Here is a 10207-nt window from a genome sequence, read left to right as displayed (position 1 = left end):
TCAGCATGGGCTCTCAGGCCAGATCGGGAGCAGATTATCCACTCCATCAACTGACGCCTTACTGTTGGGCTATTCAAAAAGCTCTTTGTATTTCTCTGGTCAAGAACAGCAAGGCCAAGTATCCCTTTTCATCCTGGTGCCCAGATGGAGAGCTTCAGAGCCCCTCGTGGCCTGGGTACTAGACTGGGGTTTCTGGCACCAGCACTGGTAGCAGACTGCAGGCTTCAGGCCACTCGGAGTCAAGTTAAGCCATCCGTGCAGCCGGGCAATAAGGAGGGGATTACAGGGATTGATGGAGTGTGCAGAGAAGGCCTCTGGCAGAACAAAGTGGAATCTAGAGGACTCGCCAGGCCGTGCAGAGCATTTCACATTAGTGATCCAGGTCAAACAGCGGCGCTGCCAAGACTCGCTGTTGCTATGACTGTGCCAGCCCACAGGAAATAGACCTGGCCGGCTGGCTGCCTGCACCCACTGGAGCCTCCCATCTTGAGGTACGGGGTCGATGAACTCTGAAGTCCCCGCTGCCCTTGCAGAGAGGCCAGCAAATCGTTTCCTCCCTGAAGTGGGATTTCCCCAGGGGAATTGTGTCCCTGGTGTGTCACAGTCGGTGACATACACTGACCAGGCTGGGAAAAAGCTGCATGTTGGCTCCAAGGGACTTCTCCCTCTTTGGAGCTCAGCGGATGGGTCAGAAAAGTCCTTCTTGGACTCAGAGTATCTTAGGAGCTTCACAGATGGGATATCTTGGCTTCACCAATGCTCTTTAGGCACTTGCCCGGTTTGGAAGGAGCAACAGAACAGGTTGGCTTTCAAAGGGCAGCCAAGGCCTGGTGGAGAGTCTCTCCAGATGGTGGCAGGGCAGCCAGCAGCAATCCCAGCAGGAAGCTCTGGTGGCTCAAGCAGCTTGAATGTGCCAGATCACAGAGCCCCAAGAACCCCAACCTTCTGTTGCCTTTGTTTTCTGGAAAGTATAGATGGGTTCTCCCTTTAGGATGGAGGAGCTTCTTCTCCAGAGCCCATACTATAGGATGGGGCAATACTTCCTTCATCAGATGGGCCAACAAAATTTATAGAAGGTTAACAGGAAAAATCATCTCCAATGAGAGAGGAAACACTCCTGTTCAGGTTTAAGATCTCCCTGGCCTTTGGGTTTGCTCTTTGAGGTGTCTCCTTTACCTCCAGGGCTCAGCTAAGTGGGACTTGATTCCCTCAGTCCAGAATCATCCTTCCTTAACCTCTCCCACACTATGGCCATCAGGAAGGATCTCAACACTCAAACTCTCACACCTTGTTCCTCCAGGAAATGGCCCCCCATGTTGCCCTGAGGCCTCTTCTACGGGAGCAGTTAATGCACATTTGGCATCCTGAGTCATGTGTGTCTGACTCTGGGATCAAGGGAATATGGGGGTGGGTGGACCATGATCTTGGGGGTTACAGAGGGTGGTGAGAATTCTGGTTCTGCCGCTTCCTAACCATGTATCTTGGGCAAGTCACTCAATGATAAAATAGAAAAAGACTCACGAGCTTCAAGGTTGTTGTGGGGATTTAATGAGATTTTCGAGAGAGAAGGGAAGAGAGAGAAGAGACAGAGAACAAGCTAAGCATAGTACCTAAATGCCGAGTTGGTAGTTAAGTATTTGATAAGAGGGAACCATTATTATTCTGATAGAAAATGCTGATATGCACACATGCAAAATTTTCAAAGGTTTTAAATAATTTCAAGAGGACTCTAAATTAAGGATCCTGATCACAGATTATCAGAGCCAATGTTTTTCTCTTTGATTAAGAAAATGAGGCTAAGCCCCAAGAGAAGTGACTTTCCCACAGTCACTTAGTTACTTAGGAGCAAAGCCAGATCTGGGGACTCCTGACTCCAGTGCTCTTTCCCTGGACATTTGCCTTAGAAGGGTTGAAACAGCCCTCACAGTTATCACCTACCATCTGCTAAACAACAGTGTTTGGCAAGAGATTCTCCTTACACTGCAGGGAACAGAAAATTGCTCAATTCATTTCCTTGTAGACGGTGAAAATCTCATTCAGGAGAAGAATGGGAGTGTGTGGATACCTAACAACCCTCACAGAGGACAGCCTCAGTCTAAGAAGCCGTCGGTACCTTTAGGCTCCATCTGTGCTGGACAGCTTCTGTTTGTCCCTCCAGATCTGCTCTCCACTGTCTTCACCCTGTTCACTGCCTCTGGAGGCTGACCTGTGTGGACCCCACCAACAGGCATCCTTGCCCTTTGGCTTATGGCTCAGTGCCGCCAATCAGGAGCTCCACTAGGAAATCAGAGAGGAAGGGAAGTGAAGATAGTGAATTACTTCCGTTCTCATCTTTCTGTTGGGTCACCTCCATCTAGCATGTCACACAACACAAGGTCACTGTTCCTCACATGGTGACCAGTTCTAGATGACTCTTTCCTTCTGGATTCACATAACTCTTCCTTCCGTTGGCCTCTTTGGCTTAGGGGTGGTGACTCTCCTCCCTCATTAACCTTAGGGTGTTGTACCATCCTTTGTGGTTTTCCTGTGCCCTGTGCCATCTTTGTAAATGATCTCTTTGTAAATGACCTATCCTTGAACTGTCCTGAGTGTGCCGACTACTTTATTTTGGGATTCTAACTGATATACTATTCTCACATTGTCCTAAATCAAGATCCAGCAACAGTTTCCCTTAGCATTGGCTAGGGAGAAAATTCCATATCAAATAACACTTAACTTTGAGAATTTGCCTCTATTCTTGCTATATCCCTCTTAATGTAGCCCCTTTTAGGAGCCCAGCTAGACTTTTGCTGATGGCAGCAGTGGGGGTCTGATTCATCTTCCATGCCATGGGAGATATGCACAGTGTCAGAGTGACAGGTAAAGGTGAATAGAGGGGGGACCTGGTCATCCGGCCAACCGCCGTCTCTTTTATCTTTTGAACTTCATGGGGCTTCTTTTGGTTTCCTGACATGAGTTCAGCTTCACAAAAACAACCTGGGAAGCCATTAAATACAGTGACTTTATTTTTCTATTTATTTTTTTAAAAAAGATTTTATTTATTTATTCGACAGAGATAGAGACAGCCAGCGAGAGAGGGAACACAAGCAGGGGGAGTGGGAGAGGAAGAAGCAGGCTCCCAGCGGAGGAGCCTGATGTGGGTCTCGATCCCATAACGCCGGGATCACGCCCTGAGCCAAAGGCAGATGCTTAACCGCTGTGCCACCCAGGCGCCCCAAATACAGTGACTTTATAACCTAAGCCTAAACCCTATCTCAGTAATTAGGAAAACTGAGTTCTTGAGATATGGAAATATGAACTCTCATTAAAGTTGGTAGAAAGAGTTGATGTTGAGTCAAGAAACTAACCTGGAATCCACAATCCATGATCTTTTTGTTCTTACTCTACATTTTCCTGTTTTCATCTTCCCCAAAAAACTAGACGGTGAGCTGAGGACAAGAAATATGTTTTTAAAATAGTAAGTAATGATTTTTTTTTGTATTTGCCAGTGTTTATTTAGCACCTACTATGTGTCAGATACAGTCTGGACCCTGGAGACACAACAGTTGCTAGGAAAGGTATGATCACTGTGTCAAAGAACATATAGCCTGACCCAGAGCAAACTATGGCTGCAGGCTGTCTGTTTTGTTAATAAAGTTTTATAGGAACACAAACATGCTGATTTGTTTATGTAGTGTCTATGGCTGCTTTCCAGCTACAAGGCAGAGTTGAGTAGTTGCAACTTGCCAAGCCCGTAATATTTACTGCCTAACCTTTTACAATAAGTTTTCTGAATACTGGCCTAGCCATATACCTTCCTAGTATGTGACACAGACATAGACACAATTTTTTTTTTCTCAACAAATACTTTGTGGTCAGATCAAGAGACTCTTCACAGCTGAAAAGCATTGCCATTGTCTTGATAGTAGGAAATAATCCTCAGTGGATTATTTTTAATCTTTGCATCTTAAAGAATTTGCTGAAATTTCTAGAGCTGTTGACATACGAACAATTTTTTTTGCTTTTTTTGTGTGTGTGTGAATCAGTGTGAATTCAATACACCTGTGCAACTGTGCAAGAAGTTTCAAAGGGGAAACTGTTCTGATGCACGGGGGGTAAGGGGAACGGATTGAATAGAACCTTGATTGCTCCCATTCCAGAATGTGTCATCTGGTTTTCTGCTGCTCTTAGGCTTCTTCTAAATGTACTTATGCTGTGAATTTCTTTCCAACTTTTTGTTCATAAATACTTGAAGAAAAGAAATGAACTCAGAAATTCCTTTTAACCATTTCTCTCTCACTGGTATTTCACAAATTCCTGGTGTGGGATTCTCTGGGATTGAAGCACAGTTGGGATGAAGAGAGTAAAAGCCATGTCATGGTCTGGGAGTGGCCGTCCTCCGTGAAGCATCTCTCAGGACTCAGAATACCATTCACATAGGTGCCAACTGCTCTCTCGGTGTCCTTGTAGGTTTAGGATGTTGATCTTGTCCTGGGGATATGGAGTATTATTAAAATTTGAAAAGAAAAGAAATGTAACTGATTAAATGAATAGGTGGGTTTGTTTTAATTAAAATGTGAATGCTAATGAAAGAAGCTGGGACACTCTCTAAAGATAAGGAAAGGGAAGGACAATGTTGTAGTTTATTCTAGGAAACAGAAAGAAAAAAAACAAGGATAGGTCCAGGCACACCTGTTGGAAAAGCTGACAATTCCTACTGTGATTTGCTCAGTGCCTAAAACTAGCTAATACATAGTCTTCTGGACCATGAATGCAAAATATTATAAATGGAAGTTACCCCAATCCAAGGCAGGCTTATGACCTCTGATCGTCTCAGTTTATTATCTAGCATGATCGATTCAGTCCAAAAGGAACTTACAAAGGCCCTCCTGTGTTATTGGCATTGTGACCACCCTAGGAAATATAGTAATGATGCAGGTAACAATGCCTTCTGCAGAGTTGACAATCTAGGTAAGAAGGATAAGAAATATGGCTACACACAAATAAAACACAGCACTATAATTTAATTGCCACACATAATTTAACGGGTGTAAAGCCCAGTGAAAGGCAGAGTTAATGAGAGATGGAAATAATGCAGAATTTTTTGTTGGTATTGGAGCTAGGCCTTGAGATAATAAAAAGAGTGGAAGATATTCCAGCAGATTTAACAGTGTGAGCAGAAGTAAAAGACTTCATTGAGCACTTACATGTGGTTGCATTATGGAAAACCAGCTCTTAGTGAAGAGGTAGAAAAGGTCACCCAGGATTTTAAATGCAGTGTGAAATGGAAAATCATTAATCCTGAGAAGTGGATTGGCATCCTTGAAGTTTCTCTCTAAGCTTGAGATAGTAGCTGTGTATATGGAAGATTGGAGAGATGAGAAATTGAAGGTGGGGAGGCCACTTAGATGAGGATTGAGATACTCCAGGTGAGGACAAATGTGATTATAGTAATGAACACTCTATGGAGATGCCCTAGGAAGACTTGGCACCTGTCAGAATATGAGTGAGAAGGAGATATGGGTATGTGTCTCATTATGTGAAAGTGATTTACAGAAAGGGCTTCAATATGGGGAGACATGTGGCAATGTGTGTCCCAATCCAGATTGCAGCTAATGAAGATAAATTAGTTAAAAAATAAACACATTTAGGACCTAATTCAAGAATGCCCCTCCTCCAAGAATTTCCTAGCTACACAAATAGGTCTTGCTTGCAGTTCTTTTTTTTTTTTTTTAATTTAGGATTTATTTATTTTGAGAGAGAGAGAGAGAGCCAGCAAGTGAGGGGAGGGGCAGAGGGAGAGAATCCCACAAGCAAACACCCTGCTGAGCAAGGAGCCAGACATGGGGCTCGATCCCACAACCCACTAGATCACCACCTGAGCTGAAACCAAGAGTTGGACACTCAACAGACTGAGCCACCCAGGCACGCCTTGCCCTTTGCCCCTTGCTGACAGTTCTTATGCAATTAGAATACAAGCAATTGTGGGAAAATTGTAGAACAAAGGCAGTGTCTTTCATGCCTTTGTTATCCACTAAATATTCTAGTATAGTGCCAGGCATACAGTAAGTGATACTATATGGGTTCAGAATGAATCATCTTGATAGACAACATCTGCAAATACAGGTCACGTACACTTCAAAGTAGCTGCTTAGAATGGGGAGATGTGGAAAGGAGAGGTTCTCCAGGGTCAGGGAGATAACTATCAGGCCCATGTGGATAGAGCACAGGAGAGTTCTTGAAAAATTAAACAGTCATTACTGTGGTGGTAGAGGGATTCTTAAGGGATTGGGAAGGGTGCTTGAAGGGACTCATTCACTCAGTTGAAGTGGTTACAGAATTGAAACATAGAAGGAAATGACACAAAGTCCATTCTGGTGATTTTAACCAAAGGGGAATAAGTTTTATTTACCTGTTGGTAATGAGAAAACGATTTGAGATATAACTAGGGCTTTTGGGAGCTCCTTAAAAGGATGTGACTGAAGGTTAGGAAACTTTGTAAAGTTAATTATTTTTCAGTACTTTCTGTGAGACTAAAGCCTGCACACACACACACACACACACACACATGTTTGCTTTTACTTGTAGGATACAAACTATCTGAAAACTTATGTACCTCAAACACACATATGACATATTAGAAGCATTCTTACTAAAATCAGGAACAAGAGAAGTATGACTGCTGTGATCAGTACTATTCAACTTTTTAATGAAGATACTAGACAATGCAGTAAGACATGGAAAATAAGTAATAGCCACTAGACAGAAAGAAATGCATCTGATAGTACTTGGGATTTATCCAAAATCTAAGGACTTTGTCAGGTAATCTTTAAATTTTCTATTAGAACCTAAGAAAATTCAGCAAGTTTGATGGATTCCATCTCTCTATCATCTATTTCTGTACACCAGTGATAGTTATAAAATATCATTTTCTGATATGAACATGAAGAAAAGTATAAAGCTTACTGAGAGACAGAAAAGAAGACTTGATAAAATAGAAATACTCCATGATTAAGGGCATCTCGGCTCCTTCCACGATTTAGCTATTGTGGGCAATGCTGCTATGAACATTGGGGTGCGTATGGCCCTTCTCTTCACTGCATCTGTATCTTTGGGGTAAATACCCAGTAGTGCAATTGCTGGATCATAGGGTAGCTCAATTTTTAACTTTTTAAGGGATCTCCACACTGTTTTCCAAAGTGGCTGTACCAACCTGCATTCCCACCAACAGTGTGGGAGGGATCCCCTTTCTCCACAGATGACTGGGTTAAGAAGATGTGGTCCATAAAAACAATGGAATATTACTCAGCCATCAAAAAGAATGATTTCTCAACATTTGCTGCAACATGGACGGGACTGGAGGAGATAATGTTAAGCGAAATAAGTCAAGGAAAGAAAGACAATTATCATATGGTTTCACTCATTTATGGAACATAAGAAGTAGGAAGATCAGTAGGAGAAGAAAGGGAAGAAGAAGGGGGGGTAAACAGAAGGGGGAAAGAACCATGAGAGACTATGGACTCTGGGAAACAAACTGAGTGCTTCAGAGGGGAGAGGGGTGGGGGAATGGGATGGGCTGGTGATGGGTGTTGAGGAGGGCACGTATTGCATGGTGCACTGGGTGTTGTACGCAAGTAATGAATCATGGAACTTTACATCAAAAACTAGGGATGTACTATATGGTGACTAACATAATATAATAAAAAATATTATAAAATTGAAAAAAAAGAAATACTCCATGTTTGTGTGTAGGAAGACTCAATAAATTCTTCATAAATTAATCTAAAAATTTAGTTGCATTCCCAAATTTCTCTGGAATTTGACAAATTAATTCTAAAATCCTTGTGGAAGAGAAAATGTACAGGAGTAAATCAATTTTTTTGAGAAAAAGAAAACAGTGGTGGAGATACGGCTTGTTAGACATCAAAATATACTATAAAGCTGTAGTAATGAACAGGATATGGTATTGAAATGGAAGTAGATAAAAAGGGATCAGTGGAACTCAATAGAACCCAGAGATAAATGTATTCTAGAGATAGCATTTCATATAAGCAAGGAAAGAACTTGGGATAATTGGCTAGCTAGCTGAGAAAAAAGAAAATTAGATCCAGAGTAATCCGTGGGTGGCTTGCTCTCTGGTCTGCCAGGGTCATGTGCCTGAGTGCAAGCCAAGTAAGCTCAGGGCTTTTGGGCCGGGAATCTGGAGTCCTGACTCCCAGCTGGGGGCTCCCCCTGGCATTCCAGGGGGCATGGGACATGCTCTGCAGTCCTCAGCACTGCCTCTAGCGGCCTCCTTCCTGATGCTACTGCTGAGCAGGCTGTGGCTGGTGGGGGCTGGCCCCAGTCTTGCTCTGGCCCCAGAGCTGCTGCTGGACCCTTGGCAGGCACACCAACTGCGGATCCCTGGCCCGACCTGGCCTGCTCCTGAGCCTGCTACAGGAGTGCCCTTTGGACACAGAGCAGTTCTTGCTCACCTCCGCCCTGCTCACCCTAGCTGTTGGGCTAATAGCTGTGCTCCTGGCAGGGCTCTGAGGGTCCAGTGCCGCTGGTGGCTGCAACTCTACGCCTGTCCACCTGGCCATGTTGGTGGGGACAGGTTACCAATCTAGACGGCCCCAGAGGGTGCTGTCATAGTGGCTGCTGCCTAGATACCACTGCTCAGCTCTGAGCCACCCTTCCTACAGCTCTTCTGTGGCCTCCTTGCTGGCCTGGTCTATGCAGCTGGGTCGCTGCAGTGGCTGGAGCTTTCTGAGCGGTGGCTATGGGCAATGTAGGAGGGTGTCTTTTGCAGGACCCTGGTGAGGGACTGGCCACTCAGACACTTTCCTACCCCAGGCACCCTGGCTGAGCTGCCTATCATTCCTCCTACCACCTCGGACCTCCTTAAATGGCCTCCCTTAGTCTCTGGTTTTGCCGGGAAGGCTCAGCCTGGCTGTCCCCAGGCCTGAGGCCTGTGCAGTGGGCCTGAGGGAGCTCCTCCCCAGGGACCCCGCTGTGGGCAGCCCTGGATGAGCAGATGCTGCGGGAGGGGATCTGGGCCTCACTCCTTGAGGGGCTATCCCAACGTCCTGTGAGCCCACTATGGCTGCCTACGTCCTCTGTCTCCTCTCTGCAGTAAGGCGGGTGGGTAGGGATGGGCTCCTGGTTCAGGGGCTGAAGGTAGCCCTGACAGTCCCTCCCTGTGTGCCACATGCCACGCCTACAGCAGCTGGAGCACATGGGCTTCCCCCACAGAATAGGCAGTGGTGGAGGGTATCCTGTCACTGCTGGTTGAGGGAGAGCAGGGCACTGAGGCCCTGGTGATTCAGGGGAGGGGCAGCTTGCCTACCCCAATGCTCTGGTCCTCCCCACCCAGCACATGCAGGCCCTCAGGTGGCAATAGGCTTGGCCAAGCCCATCTTATCTGCTGAGAGTCACAGTGGGTGCAGGAGAAGCCTCCTTCAGCACACCCCCCTTTGGCACTGTTTAGAGTAAACACCAGTTTGGGGTGCCCAGTGGCTCAGTTGGTTAAGCGTCCGACTGCTGATCTTGGCTTAGGTCTTGATCTCAGGGTTGTGAATTCAAAATAAAAAAAGAATTAAAAACCAGCTCACTTTTCAACCTGGACCTCCTTGGGGGCAAAACAAATAATATAATAATTCTAGATAAATTAAAAACAAAAATGTAAAAAGCATCATCATAAAAGAGGAAAATACAGGAAGAATTGACAGTAGATACTGGGGCAGAGAAGATTTTAAGTTAGACACAGGTTGAATAATTTGACTCTACACAAATTATCTAACAAAACACATTAAGTTCAAATATAATAACATTTATGTTGCAGATATTTTCTTTCAACCTAGCAGGTAAATATTTTAAATATATAAAGATTTTCTATTAATAAATAAGAAAAAGGCAAAAATACGAGCAGGTATTTCACAGAAAAAAGAAATTCAAATAGCTAGAAATACATGAAGAGATAGGAAACTTCACTTACAATCGGAGAAATACAAATGAAACATCAATGAAATACCAGTTTTGCTCCCATAAATTTGGAAGACAAGGAGGAAGAAGTAGTAAAAGGCTGACGGAAAGAAGGAGATAATGAGGACTTCTGTATACTACTTTTGGTGCTAACATTGATTGATACAGCCTCTTCTGGAAAAAAATTTCACCATGTTTATCAAGATTTAAGATTTATATCCTCTTATTTGGCAATCCGTTTTAAAGTAGTGTTTTCCTAGGAAAA

General features: G+C 44.3%; 1 pseudogene; it reads left to right on the top strand.

Annotated features, from left to right (window-relative positions):
- Nucleotides 1-8228: 8228 nt before the first annotated feature.
- LOC113251627 (rhomboid domain-containing protein 3-like) lies at nucleotides 8229-9389 on the top strand (annotated as a pseudogene).
- Nucleotides 9390-10207: the final 818 nt, after the last annotated feature.

The sequence above is a fragment of the Ursus arctos genome, unplaced genomic scaffold, assembly GCF_023065955.2.
Source record: "Ursus arctos isolate Adak ecotype North America unplaced genomic scaffold, UrsArc2.0 scaffold_7, whole genome shotgun sequence".
Taxonomy (NCBI): domain Eukaryota; kingdom Metazoa; phylum Chordata; class Mammalia; order Carnivora; family Ursidae; genus Ursus; species Ursus arctos.
Note: the sequence above shows the minus strand (reverse complement) of the source record. Positions and strands in the feature narration are given on the sequence as shown.